The sequence below is a fragment of the Myotis yumanensis genome, unplaced genomic scaffold, assembly GCF_028538775.1.
Source record: "Myotis yumanensis isolate MYYU_CA2020_CCGP unplaced genomic scaffold, mMyoYum1.0.hap1 SCAF_2, whole genome shotgun sequence".
NCBI classification, from domain to species: Eukaryota; Metazoa; Chordata; class Mammalia; order Chiroptera; family Vespertilionidae; genus Myotis; species Myotis yumanensis.
Window position 1 is genome coordinate 135,489,144 of NW_027223753.1, and position 15,473 is coordinate 135,504,616.

The following is a 15,473-nucleotide window of genomic DNA, read 5'->3' on the forward strand; positions in this document are numbered from 1 at the left end:
GTGCTCTCTTAGTGATGTCAGAAAATACTGCTTTGTGTGAGACTAAATTTACCTTTTCATTTACTAATTGACTTCACTGAAGTCTAAATAAAGTTGCCAAACTCTAATATCATGAATTTTTCTGAAAGTTATTCTCAATATAGGATTATGTGATCCAATAAAATCCAAAGATTATGGAGGGAAATAATTTCACCATAGCTCTGTGGCAACAGTAAAACAGTAAAGTTATCACAGGAGAAAGTATAAGAGATAAATGCAGAAAAATATGTTTGGGGGGAGAGCAGGGTGGAGCATGGCTGTCAAATGAGTAAAAGGCATCCAGTTAAAATTGAATTTCAGATAAATAAAAAATGTTTATATCAGTACATGCTAAATATTACATAGAAAATACTTATATTTATTTAAAAATACTTATATTTAAAAATTATTGTTTATCTGAAAATTTAACTAAGAGTTTGTTTCCACTGTTGTTTTATTTCATTTTATTTTTGCTAATTTGGCAACACTGGGAAGGTGAAGTATGATGTGGAAGGGCATATTGTGTAGATATTGTAGCTATTTTAAAGTCTTAGTCTTTTACTTTAAGTGAGATTTTTTAAAAAAGAATGATTATAATCTAAGGAAGACATGATTATGTCTTAATTTTTAATGAATTTTTCTGGTTATAGTTAGAGGAATCCAACTTCTGGAAGACATCAAAAAAGGAATTTTTAGGCAATTTATTTTACAATCTAGCTGTCCAAATTTGCATACAATTATATCAGTTTTTATAAAGAAAAGGTTTTTTTTAAAACTCTAAAAAAAAAAAAAGTTTGGAATAGGCCAAAAGGGATAAATCATGGAAGCAGAAAGAGAAGTTAGAATTTTCCAAAAATTTAGACAAGTGCTAGTGACATGTAGTAAGATTGTGGGAGTATTAATAGTGTTAGGTCCTGTGATTCTGGATTTATTCTAAAGATGATGCGGACAGGGTATGCTAATGGATTAATGGTGAATATGAAAGAGAGAAAGAAAGAAAGAAAGAAAGAAAGAAAGAAAGAAAGAAAGAAAGAAAGAAAGAAAGAAAGAAAGAAAGAAAGAAAGAAGGGAGGGAGGGAGGGAGGGAGGGAGGGAGGGAGGAAGGAAGGAAGGAAGGAAGGAAGGAAAGAAAGAAAGAAAGAAAGAAAGAAAGAAAGAAAGAAAGAAAGAAAGAAAGAAAGAAAGAAAGAAAGGAAGGAAGGAAGGAAGGAAGAAAGAGAGAAAAAGAAAGAAGCCAAAGATGGCTATACTGGGGTTTTATCCCCTTGCCAACAAGGAAGAAAAGAGTTCCCGTATACTGGAATAAAAAAAGATTACAGGAAGAGCAAGTTTGGTACATGAAATGAGTAGTCTTATTCTGGAAAAGTTAACTCTGATAAATTTGATGTATATCTAAGTAGAGATGATGAGTAAACAGTTAGATCTGAGGAAAAATGCCCAGAATTAAAACAAAAAATGGAAATAATATGCTTATAGATGGTATTTAAAGTCATAGAACAAAGTATGAACATATTGGAAACTATCTGGAGGTTAAGCCTTTTCCTTCTGGGTCAAAATCCTGAAGCATGTTGAGGTCTGACCCAACTTATTGGTCAAATGAACACAAAGGGTGGTATAATTCAAGAAAAATATGTGTTTTTCCTGCCAAGATAATGCCCTAGCTGAGCTTACTATAAGGTCTTCAACAAGAGAGGCTTAGTATCCTCAGAAAATTGTGATAAAAACAAATTCTGGTGAAATTATAAATTATCTCTGAAATAAAAGAAAATAGGTACCTGGGAAATAGCATTATCTACTAAAATTAAGAATTCTAAAAACTTTTAATACGTAATATCTTTCATAATCTAAGTCTCAAGGAAACAATTTTATCTGAAAATGCTTCTATGCTCTTTATAACTTGGAAACACAGTAGACAAAACATCAATAATTTACGCTTTTATATTAGCACCACTTCTACTTGTACTTTAATAATACACCAAATAACAAAAATAAAACTAAAATTTTAATTTCATTATCAAAACTCAAAATTATAATTTAAAAAAAATATTTTTATTGATTTCAGAGAGGAAGGTAGAGGAAGAAAGAGAGAGAGAAAAAAATCAAGGATGAGAAAGAATCATTGATCAGCTGCCTCCTACACAGCCCCTACTGGGGACTGACCCTGCAACCCTCGCATGTACCCTGGGGATCAAACCATGACCTCCTGGTTCATAGGTTGACACTCAACCTCTGAGCCACACTGGCCAGGCTCAAAATTATAATTTTAACTGACTTCAGGTACTTAACAGGTCAGTAATATTCAAGTGAATTCATGATGACAATATACACCTGGTAACAAATATCTGAACAAAAATTCTCTAAGGGTCCCATGGTTTATAGATCATGAAATGCTGGAACAGTCTTATTGTCAAAAAGTGTTTAAAATATAGATAGAATTTTTCAGTGCTTCTCAAAGTCTTCAATATGGTAAGGTTCTTTGTGAATCTAAAAAGTTTTTGAGATTTATGTGGATATTATTTATAGCACACACTTTAGGGAAGAAAACTTCTCTAGATGCACACTTCTGATTATCTTTTGCAAGCAGAATACTGAAGCAAAATAGAAAAATCTCATGAATGAAACAAAGTTGTTTGTAATATATTCATCTATAGATTATTACTAATACTCAACTATAGTAAGTAGGGATTCAAGATATACATAGATGAGAGATAGACATATAAATATTGACATAGAAATACTGAGTATTAATACAGTGGAGTTTGATCATAGCTATGGCATCAGATGATAAAGGAGTACCATATCTTAATCCAACTTATTCTATATAATGTGCCTATGTTTTTTAAACATATTATTCTACAGTTTACATAAACCTCTTATGATAATTGAGTTATGACAATTTTAACATTAGAAAAACTTACAATTTCTAATATACCTTGCAATGTGGAAATGATCTTTGTAATATTCCTAACATTGTTACTCATTATCTATATATATAAAAAGCCAGAGACCAGAAAGCTATAATGACCAGAACGACCGGTCGCTATGAAGCCCACTGTGGCCAGTGAACAGGCCTGATCAGGGTGTGGGGCCGACTGGCCAACCTCCCCCAGCGTACCCCCCCAGCTGCCCCGCCCCCTGATTAGCCCACCCCACCTCGATCAACCCTCAGTCCCTCCCCCTGACAGGCCCTGCCCCTGATCAACCCCCCTGACCCAATAGGGGGCAGGGACAGCTGGCCCACCACCCAAAGGCCCTCCCCACAGCCAGCCCCACCCCCAATCAGCCCCTCCCACCCCAATCAGCCTGCAGTCCCATCCCCCAGCTGGCTCCACCCCTGATCGGCCCCCCACACACCATTCGGGGGTGGGGCTGGCCGGCCAACCTTCCACGGACCCTCCCAGGTAGCTGACCCCCAATCAGCCCCTGAATCTCAATCGGGGGTGGGGCCCACCGGCCAATCACCCACAGCCCCTCCCCCCAGCCAAGCTTGCCCTGATTGGGCCCCAATCAGGGCGGGCCAGCTGGCCAACCTCCTGCTGTCTCCTCCTCCCAACAAACCTGGCCCTGATCCACCCCAATTGGGGCCAGGCCAGCCAGACTCCACCTGTGCATGAATTTGTGCACTGGGCTTCTAGTTTATCATAAAAATATATTACATTAGGCATATAGTAGCATGCTTGTGTATATTTGTTTTAGTAAGACAGATCTGAGCTTAAATTTAAGATACATCCTGAACTTAGTTATATGAGCATCAGTTTCTTTACTAAAATACAAATAATAGTATCAAATACATAAGGTCTTTTTGAGGATAAAATGGAAAATTATACAATGTAAAAAACTTTACACAAGGTCTAATACTTTTATTTAATACTAGAGGCCCAATGCATGAAGATTTGTGCAAGAGTAGGCCTTCCTTCTCCAGCTGCTGGCACTAGGAACTGGGCCTGCTTTGCTCCGGCCACCCACATGCGCCCCACCCACACGCGCACACCTCCTGGTGAGTCCAGTCTTGGTCGTTCCACATTACCGTGTGACAACCACAGACCTTTTATGATATAGGTTATTATGGCTACCATTAGCATTTCTGAGAAACATTAAAGCAGTATGTAGTTTCCAGCAATATTACCAAATCTCTGAAATTAAATTAGAAATTTAATTTACAATGAATGCTATCAGGTAACTGAAAATAGATGTATCCAGCATTATGATTTACAATTTTAAACCCTATTCTAAAGAAATTATGCCTATTTAATTATTACATGACATACTTACTATTCTTATCTCCATTTTATTCAGAAAACTGTGGCACAAAGATATTACCAAACTCCAAACAGCTAATAAATGGCAGAGCTAGGAATTGAACCAGTGGCAATTAGGCTCCAGAATATCTGCTTTTCACTCCTATTATATGGTGCCTTTCTAGCTATAAATAGAGGACAGATTATTGAAAAATAAAAAAACTAGAGAATTAAGTGAAATGGATGAGAGAGAGAGAGAAAACTGCTCAAGAAGATGAATATGAAACTACTCTAGTGTAGAGTGATAACAGACCTCAACATAACATTTATCAGCAGAGGGGAGATTGGTAAGTAGGGGACGGGAGCTAAGGAGGTGCCAGAGAAAACATTTTATAACTAGTGCTTAAAATTTCACAGTAGTGTAGCTCTCATGGCTTTTGGACTCTACCTGCTTTGTCTCTTTAATGGAGTATAATACTAAGTTATCACCACAAGATACCAATGAATAGTTGAATCATGGCATTCTTTCTCTTAGGTATGATTCAATTAATTCATCATTCATTAATTTTTAGTGCCTATTATAACCTGGCACTGTTGTATGTACTTGAAATATAGTGATGACCTGAGCAGATAATTGATTCTCTAAAATATTTTTCTGTTCATACAATTATTGGAAAACGTCTGTCCCTCCACCCTTCAGTCCACTTGGTAGACATCAAACAAGGACCTAGAGGCATTCTAAGACAGGAAGAAGAACATATTTCTGATCACTTAGAAAATGAATCCATGAATCCAAGGTGAGAGCTAATCAAGAACATGAGGGAAAGTGCCAGAAATCAACCCTTCCATGCACAAATGGCTTCAATCATTCCTTTGTTTCCAGAAAGGTCCCTAGAACTCCCAAAAGTTCAAGAGACTGAGATTTTACTCATACTTTCTTTAAAGATCAGAGATTATGACATAATTAAAAATTCTCCTTTTCCCCTGAAGTCTCTTCACAAAGGGTCAACTCACAGGAGAGTGAAGGGGAGCAAACAGAGGAAAGATACAAAAAAATCATCTTACATCTCAACTCACTTATAATGCCCCAAATATTTCTGGGTATATACACATTTTCTCTCTCTATCTATCTTTCTCTCTCTGTTCATATTAAGAGATAGTATACATCTTCAGTTAAAGCACTACTCAACTCTATGGCATTCTCCACAAATTCTATATATAGTAAGAAGAAAACTTTTTTTTTATCTGCAAAGGTTTTATTGCAGAGCAAGACTATACTTATCTTAACATAGATACAGATTGAATTGTATCCCTGATTGATGAAGACATAAAGAGAAAAGAAGTAAGAAATAACTGTGATTGGAATGAAGACATCCCTAGGAATTTCAATTTATTCACAGGAAAAATAGAAGTGGTCGCAATCCTGGACTGACCCAAGAGAGCTTGTAACTAGGGAAAAGGAGATGAATAGTTACAATACCCATTTTACACTTATCATGAAAGGAAAACAAGTTGTCTACAGAAGAATTGACAATGAGCAGGAGTGAGACTTTTCATCTTGGAGCACTGTGGTATGAATTTCACCACAACGAAAGCACCAATGTTGATAGCAGCAACATGAAAGATAGAGAGCAGAACATACCTGTAACCACCTCTAGAATAATTCTCTAGGGCTGGTGGCTGTGGAAGCATCTGCTAAGTATTTATCAAAGTATTCCAGTAAGGGACATTTTAGTGACATTTTATGAAACTCACATAGCTAAAATACAAAGCCATAAATATTTACCTAGTGCAATTTATAAATACAATTTTTATAACCTTAGGCAGTTGAGAAGCTTGGCAGACAGTACTAGTAAGATCAGTTTGAGAAAGACAGTTTTTCTAAGAAATGCTTTTACTCATTAAAAACATATATAACTTCATATCATCTGAATCATCTGAACACTTAGTAAGAGAGTATGGTTTTCCTAAATATAAAATATTCTTCCCAATACTTCTTTACTTGCTCTTGTTACAGTAACTGAGAATGTATATTATTTTATTTTATGAGAACAAGCACTGCACCTGTAGCAACACTATGAAATAATTATGAACTGATCCCTGTATTGGTTTTATGTTTTTAATTCTGTGCAATTGTGAACAATGGGCCTTGAAAGGACTGACTCCATCCTGTCCCTCGCCCTCCATCTGAACCATAGGCACTCCATCTTGTTCCCATAACCTCCATTTTGTAAGAACTGCCATTTAAAATTTTCCATTAAACACAGATGGTCCACCCTAACCGGTTTGGCTCAGTGGATAGAGCATCGGCCTGCGGACTCAAGGGTCCCAAGTTCGATTCCATTCAAGGGCATGTACCTTGGCTGTGGGCATATCCCCAGTACAGTGTGTGCAGGAGGCAGCTGATCGATGTTTCTCTCTCATCGATGTTTCTAACTTTCTATCCCTTTCCCTTTCTCTCTGTAAAAAATCAATAAAATATATTTTTTAAAATAAATAAATAAACACAGATGGTCCTTTGTTCTGTTAACTCCAGGAAGTAACTTAACCAGATAGCTTCCCTGATAGAAGTAACTGCTATTTCTAGCTTCTGTAAGCATGCTTGCTCTTGCTCGAATAATGGGGAAAATAAGACATTTTGGGGGGGACTAGCAATCTGAATCTATGCCAGTAACCTAATGTACATTCTTATCAGCCTATAGTCTTAGTCACTGCCCCCTCTTAATTATCTGGTACTGCAAGCTGCTCTGCCAGCGTGGGGGTCTGGTCCATCCTTGGTTTCTCCCATGCCAGGTGTTTTCTGGTTATCTGAGCTGTGCTCAAGGCTGCAAGCTTTCTGCAGGATATCTGCTAAGCACACTACCCCCATCCCAGCACATAGGCTTTTTGTTTGTTTGTTTTGGGGTGGTGTTTTTTTTTGTTTGTTTGTTTGTTTTTTGCCTTTATAAGCTAACCCCTAAGTTCATTTGTGCCCACAAGGTTTTGGAGAGACATTAGTCCTCTCATGGCCACCGTCGTTTGCAATAAAGACTCCAAATTCGGCCCTCTGACTGTGGCGTCTTCTGTTTGACTCACTGAATTCCAATATAACATTGAAAGAAATTTAACAATCATAACCCATGTTTACATTTCATACCCAATAGAATTTGCATAGAAATTGTGAATATATTGCAGTTTTATTTGCTCTCAGGATCTACATCACAAATGTTAGTTTTATAGTGAGTTTGGCAAATCTTATGGTTTCTGTAGTAGGAATATCCTAAATATAAGTGGGTTTAACAGACACTATTCTTAAAATAGTACAGAATACTTAACAATATAAGAAATATTTTCTTTTAAAAAAAATATATTTTATTGATTTTTTACAGAGAGGAAGGGAGGGGGATAGAGAGTTAGAAACATCGATGAGAGAGAAACATCAATCAGCTGCCTCCTGCACACTCCCTACTGGGGATATGCCCGCAGGAAGGTACATGCCCTAGACTGGAATCGAACCTGGGACCCTTGAGTCCGCAGGCCAACGCTCTATCCACTGAGCCAAACTGGTTAGGGCAAGAAATATTTTCATAATCTGAGAATGACCTATTCTGGTTTTAGCATAAATATATTCATTCATTCAATTTGTACATTCAAGTTTACATGCTTATTTCATTTAACACATATTTGCTGAACAGATAAAGTACCAGGTATTTTACTGTGCCCTGAAAAAATAAAAGGTTAATAATAGACAATAATTGTTCTTCTAAACTCATTATGGAATACAAAGAAACAGAATAATCTGGTTAAAATTCTTTGGGCTGACATCCATACTAGTCTACAGTCATTGGAGCAGGAAAAACTTAATTCAAATTCTTATTCAGTCATTTCCTAATTGTGTGGTTCAGGTTAAGTTACTTAAACTTTCTAAACTCTTGTCCCCTCTTCCTTTAGAGAAGTTTCTTTTACTTTTAAATAGTTACAATAATACCATTTAAGGATTATAAGAATTAGATGAAATATTATATGTAAACTACAATACTATTATGTTTTTAATAATTTGTTTTTTTAATTATTTATACAAACTAAGAACACAGAAGTACAATGACCAACTTAAATAAATATAGTTATTATTCTCATCATTTATGCCAATTAGTGGCTAATTGAAATATTGATATATTTTATATGTGAAACATTAGACACTGTGAAAAAGGAAGCCCTGTTTTTATCAAAGATGGCATGGGGTAGCTAATCAGTGTTTAAGGCAGTGATGGCGAACCTATGACACGCGTGTCAGAGGTGACACGCGAACTCATTTTTTGGGTTGATTTTTCTTTGTTAAATGGCATTTAAATATATAAAATAAATATCAAAAATATAAATCTTTGTTTTACTATGGTTGCAAATATCAAAAAATTTCTATATGTGACATGGCACCAGAGTTAAGTTAGGGTTTTCCAAAATGCTGACACGCTGAGCTCAAAAGGTTCGCCATCACTGGTTTAAGGCTTTGGAATCTTTCCACATCACACTCCTTTTCATATATACTGACTGACCTTAAGTGGTCCCATAATTGAAAAAAAATTATGTATAAAATACAAAAGATGTTTTTACCAAAAAGAAATCACAAAATACTTCCCCTATTGTCTTCTCATAAGAACAATATTTAAATTAGTCCCATTTAAGTGCGAGGTATTTTATTTCCTTTTTTAAAAAAATTTACCCACATAAGGTGAATACGTTTATTTGGGTTTATTTCTATTTCTTCATGTGTTCACTTACACTTGAAGATTTATAGCTTAAGATGAAAAACATTTATTTGATGGCATGAAACTATTATTCTGAAAGTTGAAAATATCTATTCTTCTATACTTTTTTCAATAAAACTTCAATCTCTATTTTTTTTAAATAATGTAAAATTGATAAAATAAAGACATCTAAAAGCAAAGCAAGGGGCAAAGAGAGAACAACAGTAACAATCTTTATGATGAAGGAATGCAGCAGAATGCAATCATAGTTGGACCCTTGTTCAGACAGCTTTCCCTCTTAGGGTTGGAATCTGAGAGTATATTGGAGGTAGCAAATGCACATCACGCAGAGAGCTAGGATTTCCTATGCAGCAGAAAGCATAGAAAAATCTTCATTTAATTTGGTTACAGTTAATTGAAACAAAGGAATTTACTAGTAGTAAGAGATGACACAGTTAGCTCACCAATGCAAACAAATATTGCACAAACCAAGCTTCAACATCTCCTTTCATTTACTCTATTCAAAAATTCAAATTACCAGGAAAGAGAATGAAGGAGGTGTGGCAGAAATTCTGTTGTAACTTGGGGGGCTGGGTCACATTAACACAGATGTGGCTGACAGAAGCTCTTTAAGTGTTTATCAAGAAAAGAAGGGGGGATTGTAAAACTCTAAGAAGTTATTTTGAAATGGCAGTTAATATAGTTTTTAATAACTGGTAAACTTAACCATATTCAGACCAGAAGCAAGATAAGAAAATGTGGCATATACAAAAAATAATTTCCTTTATGTATCTCATGCCCCATGTCTTTCTGGGAAGTACGCAAATGAGGTTCTACCCAAGTGCTTCAGTCCGCAGGCCAACGCTCTATCCACTGAGCCAAACTGGTTAGAGTCAATTCCCTGTTTTAATTATCCATCTTTATAAAATGTCACCTGCATTTATCAGGGGAAACAAAGAAGCAACATTACTATAGCTTTGCTTTCCATGTGTGACTGAATAACAAATACACAGTGACAATGAGACCTTGAAAGAAGTGACATGATTGGTCACTGATCGTGATGTGCATCTATTATTTACAAAGCTAGGACTGTTTGTATTTACTGCAACCAGAACTAGGCTGTTTGGTAAATTTAGTTGGCAGGAAGATTCCCTCATTGACTGCCAGGTGACTCAGCAGGGTTAACAACAAAAGGCTAACTTACAAATAAATGAACAAAATTGGAACAGACTCATAGACACAGACAACAGACTGATGGTTGCCAGACAAGAGGGGCGGGGGGGGGAGGGGTTGGAGGACTGTGTAAAAATTGTGAGGGGAATAAGAAGTACAAATTGGTAGTTACAAAATTGTCATGGGATGTCAAGTACAACATAGGGAATATAGTCAATAATATTGTAAAAACTATCTATGGTGCCAAGTAGGTACTGGAAATATTGAGGAGAACACTTTTTAAAGTACAGTTGTAGACCCACTATGCTGTACACCTGAAGCTAATACAAAATAATACGAAATGTAAACTGTAATTGAAAAATAAAATTTAAAGTTCTTAAATAAAAGAAGGCTAACTTACAGAATACTTAGCTTTTGCCATAAGCCTCAAAAGAATATCCAAACACATACCAGTACAAAAACAAATGTAGAATATAAGTAAAAATAGCATGCTTATCATATAAATATAGTGGGGCCTTGACTTACGAGTTTAATTCGTTCAGAGACCGAGCTCGTTAACTCAAATTACTCTATCAACTCAATGCAAAAAATCGGCCGAGAGACAGCTGGTATCTCAAAAAACTCGTTAGTTGGGACACTTGTAAGTCAAGGCCCCACTGTACAGATTCAAGACCAGTGCCTTACTTGCCTCAATCATATGGACACACATAATCTGATTTTATACACATTCTGGGATTCCCACTACTTCTTAGCCTCTCTGTCAGATGCTGCCATCAGTAAGAGAGCTCAGTACAGAACAAATAACTTTATAGAGAGCAGCATCCTATTGAAACCTTGAGCTCATTAGTCTCCCAATAAATATTAGCCACACTTTGCTTCTTATCTCCATAAAACTATTGTTGATGAGTCTGTCAGTTCATATCCATTATTTTTGTCATTATCCACTAATTACTGAACCTGGCACAATACATAATCCCATTATACCATATTGCACTTTTGGTTTATAGACTTCACACCTATTCCTTTAATTCAGAATCCTTCTTTACCTTTCTAATCACTTCATGTTCTGCCACTTGGGTTCTCTCTTCTAAATACTAAGGAATTCCCCAAATTGTATGTAAATATTAGGTTCACTTTATATACAACCACAATTATGTACATTTCTTCTATCCATTTTCCATTCATGAAGAAAAGAATAAATAGCTGAAGAAAATGAAATACACATTACATTCAGATTTGTAGAGATACATATATAAATATGTAAATATTTCTATCTGATATATGCCATATATATTAAATATAAACATGTCTTATATAAAAACATATATAATGTTATGTATATGCTGAGAATTTACAAAAGATGAAAAAAAATTTAGCAAAAAAAAGTTTTAATAGAAGAGAGATAAGACATCATTCACCCAAATTACACATCCTCTACGTGCTTTTTATTTTTTTTTCTATAAAACAAGAAAACTTTTGTTTGTTTTAAGGCAGATAGTAAAACTTTGTGGGTATGATTTACAGGAAAATTCTCAGTAGTCAGGAGCTAATGTTAAATTCTTTAACTGACATTACCAGAGTTCAAAGGTTGTTGTAACTGTCAGCAAATCTACAAAGGATGTCTCTGAGGATGGGATTAGACAGCAAGCACATCCTGAAGTCAACTGCTAACCTCAAATATCATTCTATTCCATCTCCAGCAAAACATCAAGGAGATTAGAATCAAGGAAAAAACCACACTAATTGATACTTAGCAACAAAGTTTCACCACAAGAAGTAATTAGACCTCCTAGAATGCCCAGAAGAACTTATCCTCTGCCTGTGCAGCAATCTTCAACTGAAAATCCTTAGGAGACATTGCCTCACTGCATATGGGTGAGGAATATCCACGTGACAGTGTTGACGATTAGCAAAGACAGGCATTAGGATATGGAGTTGGCAAAGAAGGAACTGGGAATGACATAAGAGTCAAGAATAAACAATTGCATCACTTTCAAGCTAAGATCACACTGAGGAGTTCTATATCTCAGTAACACAGTCACAGGGGCACAAGCAAAGTTTAGAACCAAGTGACTCACTGGAATGAAGAATTCTCAGCTAATGTAATCATGAGATACATAAGCAAATCTTCCGACCAAACCGTGAATATTAAGCAACAAGACTGAGATAGTGTTAGAAGTCTCAGAGCATAGGTTTTTCCATATCAGTTCTCTTCTAGAGACCTAAGATTCATACTCTTGATCTTTCTTTCTTTTCATGCTATAAAATATAACCTATAAATAAAAGTATGCTTGACTACCAAGTGCTCTGGAAACACTCTGGCCTTGAGTGGTGAAGTATCTGATTTTTAAAGACAATGCCTCCATGAAATCGAGGGCTCTGAAGTGGACATTGAATCTGAAAAACCATTGGCTCCTAACATTCCTGGATATTAGGAGTTTAATAAGGCTGAAATAGTTTATTTGTCCATAGTGACGTTTTCATTTCACTCACATGATATGGCCCTTTATCCTTCCTTCACTCCACTATTCAAAGACAATTATTAATGACCTACAATGTGGTAAGAGTTTATTTTCTATATATTGGTAATCCTATATAATAAAAGTCTAATATGCAATTTGTCATTGACTGGGAGTTCGACCAACTGGGAGTTTGACCGCTCACTATGACATGTGCTGACCACCAGGGGGTGGTGAAGAACATGGTGAGTGTCAGCTACGGGTGGCAGTGGGCGGCAGTGGAGGCGCTGCCAGCCCCGATGGGCCCCGACAGCAGGACTGCAGCAGGATGGTGGAGCAGGTGAACGGGCAGCACCAGGCCAAGGCAGGTGCGAGCGTGGCTCGCCCCCTCTCCCCATCACCCCGCAGAAGCAGACAGTGACCAGCAGTGGCAGCAGGGGGACAGGGCGATCGGGCAGTGCCAGGCCAAGGTGGGGTGCTAGGCAGGGTTGCAGAGCTGACAGACTGGGGCGCGAGCTAGGGCGCCATCTCCACAGGCCACCCTCAGGGACGCCACCCATGCACAAATTTCATGCACTGGGTCTCTAGTAAAAATATAAGTAAGAGTTCCTACCTTTAAGGGCTTATATTCCAGGGAATCTTGAGTGATAAGGAAGATGGAAGTAGAAAATATCAAGATCAGCTTTGAGTATATTAAAATGTGAACTTCAGGGCTCAAAATTGGCTTGGAAAGTGCACACATGCACAGGAGTTTCTCCCAGAAAGCAGGAGAGAGGGGGCCAGTGGGGGGCCTTGTGGGAGGCTAGGAGGAGGGGGGGCCTTGTGGAGGTCAGGGGGGCGGGGGGGGGGGGGGTCGGCTTGTGGAGGCCTGAGGAAGCACAACGCTGCACCTGGCAAATGAAGAGGCCCACTGACGACTCCAGCCGGGAAGGTGGAAACACTGCCCTCCTGTCAAGAGAGATAGGAGGTCCTCTTTCACCCAATTCCCACCTTCACAGTCAGTATCAAAAAACAATGTTTTTATCCAGTCAACCTCCTGCGAGCCATCTGCAGGCAATATTGTCTCAGAACCAGGGGAAAGGATCAGTGGGTTCCCCTTAAGGTTGCCAACACTGATCCATGGCCAGGCACCCAGCGCAGGTCTGCAAGCCAGAAGCCAAGGAGCCGCAGCAGAGCCGGCTTCCGGGGCAGGGCTACAGCCCCACAGAAAAGGCCCTCTCAGGGCCTCCCAGCAGCAGCACCAGCGGGCTCGGCCGCTGCAGGGACCGCCCCTCCCAGGCTCCCAGCCCGGGCTCCCGGCCCCCCCAAACGGAGACCAGGAGACCAGGCGCCAGCACTGGAAGAGGGAGGATTGCCAGAAACGAGTCTAGCAATACTTCTGAGGAGGACAACTGGGAGAAAAAGAGCAAGTTGCACAGCAAGAGTCTGTGTTTGGGCAGAACTTGAAGGATGAAGTTAATAAATAACAACACTGAAGCAGCCCACAGTGAAAATGCCGAATGTCCCAGTTCAGAAACCGAACCGCGATCAGCTGTTTCTTATCAGCTCCAGTTTAGAAAACTCTACCAATAGAGCTGAGGCCACCTGCAACGCATTTGTATTTGGCCAGAAGGTGAGTGAGCACGTTGGCCCCACTAAATTAAATGAGGTCACTTCGGATACCACCAGAGAAAACTCGGGTGCGAGTCAGGGACTCAGTGCCACTTCCAGGAGGCCCCCTGAGAAGGAGTCCTGGACGAATCAGCAGCTGCCTACACCAAGGCAACTTAAACAAGTGTTGCTGGAAAAAGTGGAAATGATCACCAGGAGGAGACTGAGAGCAACACATTACAAATCCAATGTAAGCTGTTTGTCTTTGGCCAAGGACTGCTCAGACCCAACGATGTGGCATCAACAGATGACTGGACATTACAGTCCCAACTAGTGAGGCGAACCTGCGGCTGATCAACACCAAGCTATGGGCCCAGATGCAGATTGACAAGGCCAGTGAGAAGAGCATTCGCTTCATGGCTATGCATAGGGAGGACCAGGGTGTGGACTTTCTGATTTCAGCCAGCTCCATGGACGCAGGCTGGCTATGTATGTGGCCCAGTGCAGCCAGAACACCTGCCCCAGGCCTGGTACAGCCCCATTCAATGGGGATGACAGTGACCACGAAGTCGTTGGCTCCGAAGGGGGCCATAGGAGGCTGCACTGACTATGAAGGGGACAGGCAGACAGAAGGCCAGGAGCACATAGCGCTGGGAGCTGGCTGCCCAGGAGCCTGCTGCTTTGTCATCTGTCCACCCATCTGCCTGCCCCTCACTGGCAGCGTGGAGGAGAGAGCTTGAGGAACCACACGCCCCGTTGGGTTGGCCAGTCTGAATACGCACTGTCCATTCAGAAGCTGACTGGGGATCTTTGAATTGAAATGGCACATTAAGACATCACAGCTTCTCACTGGGACTGGCATGCCCGGTTTCTTCACCCCTCTCATGTTGCTGCCAGCCCATGGGTTCCTCCATCTGTCCAGGCTACCAGGTCTGTCCCCTTGTGCTTAAACACTGGGCCTGCTGGATGTCCTGCTACTACCTTTATCTCCCATTTCCCACGGTCTGATTCAGGGTAGATATTTTTAGATTGCCCCCCCCCCCAAAAAAAAAGTTTGGTTTTGGTTCTTTAGATTAAGGCGCCCCTGTGCTCTCATTCTTCCTATGGTCACAGCTTGTGTGCTGAGATCTTAATGGTGAGCTAGGGTGCTCTGAGGACTGCTGGAGGGCAGCCCTCACTTGTTATCTACCCCAGGTTCCTTCAGGCTATCAAGGGGTGTTGAGAGGTAGGCCTGATGCCTGGAGAGACTTATCTAGAAAAGGGCCACTGGA

At 39.2% G+C, this 15,473-nt stretch overlaps 1 pseudogene; it reads left to right on the forward strand.

Annotated features, from left to right (window-relative positions):
- Positions 1-12,940: 12,940 nt before the first annotated feature.
- Positions 12,941-14,942, forward strand: LOC139002592 (ran-binding protein 3-like; annotated as a pseudogene).
- The last annotated feature ends 531 nt before the right edge of the window (positions 14,943-15,473 follow it).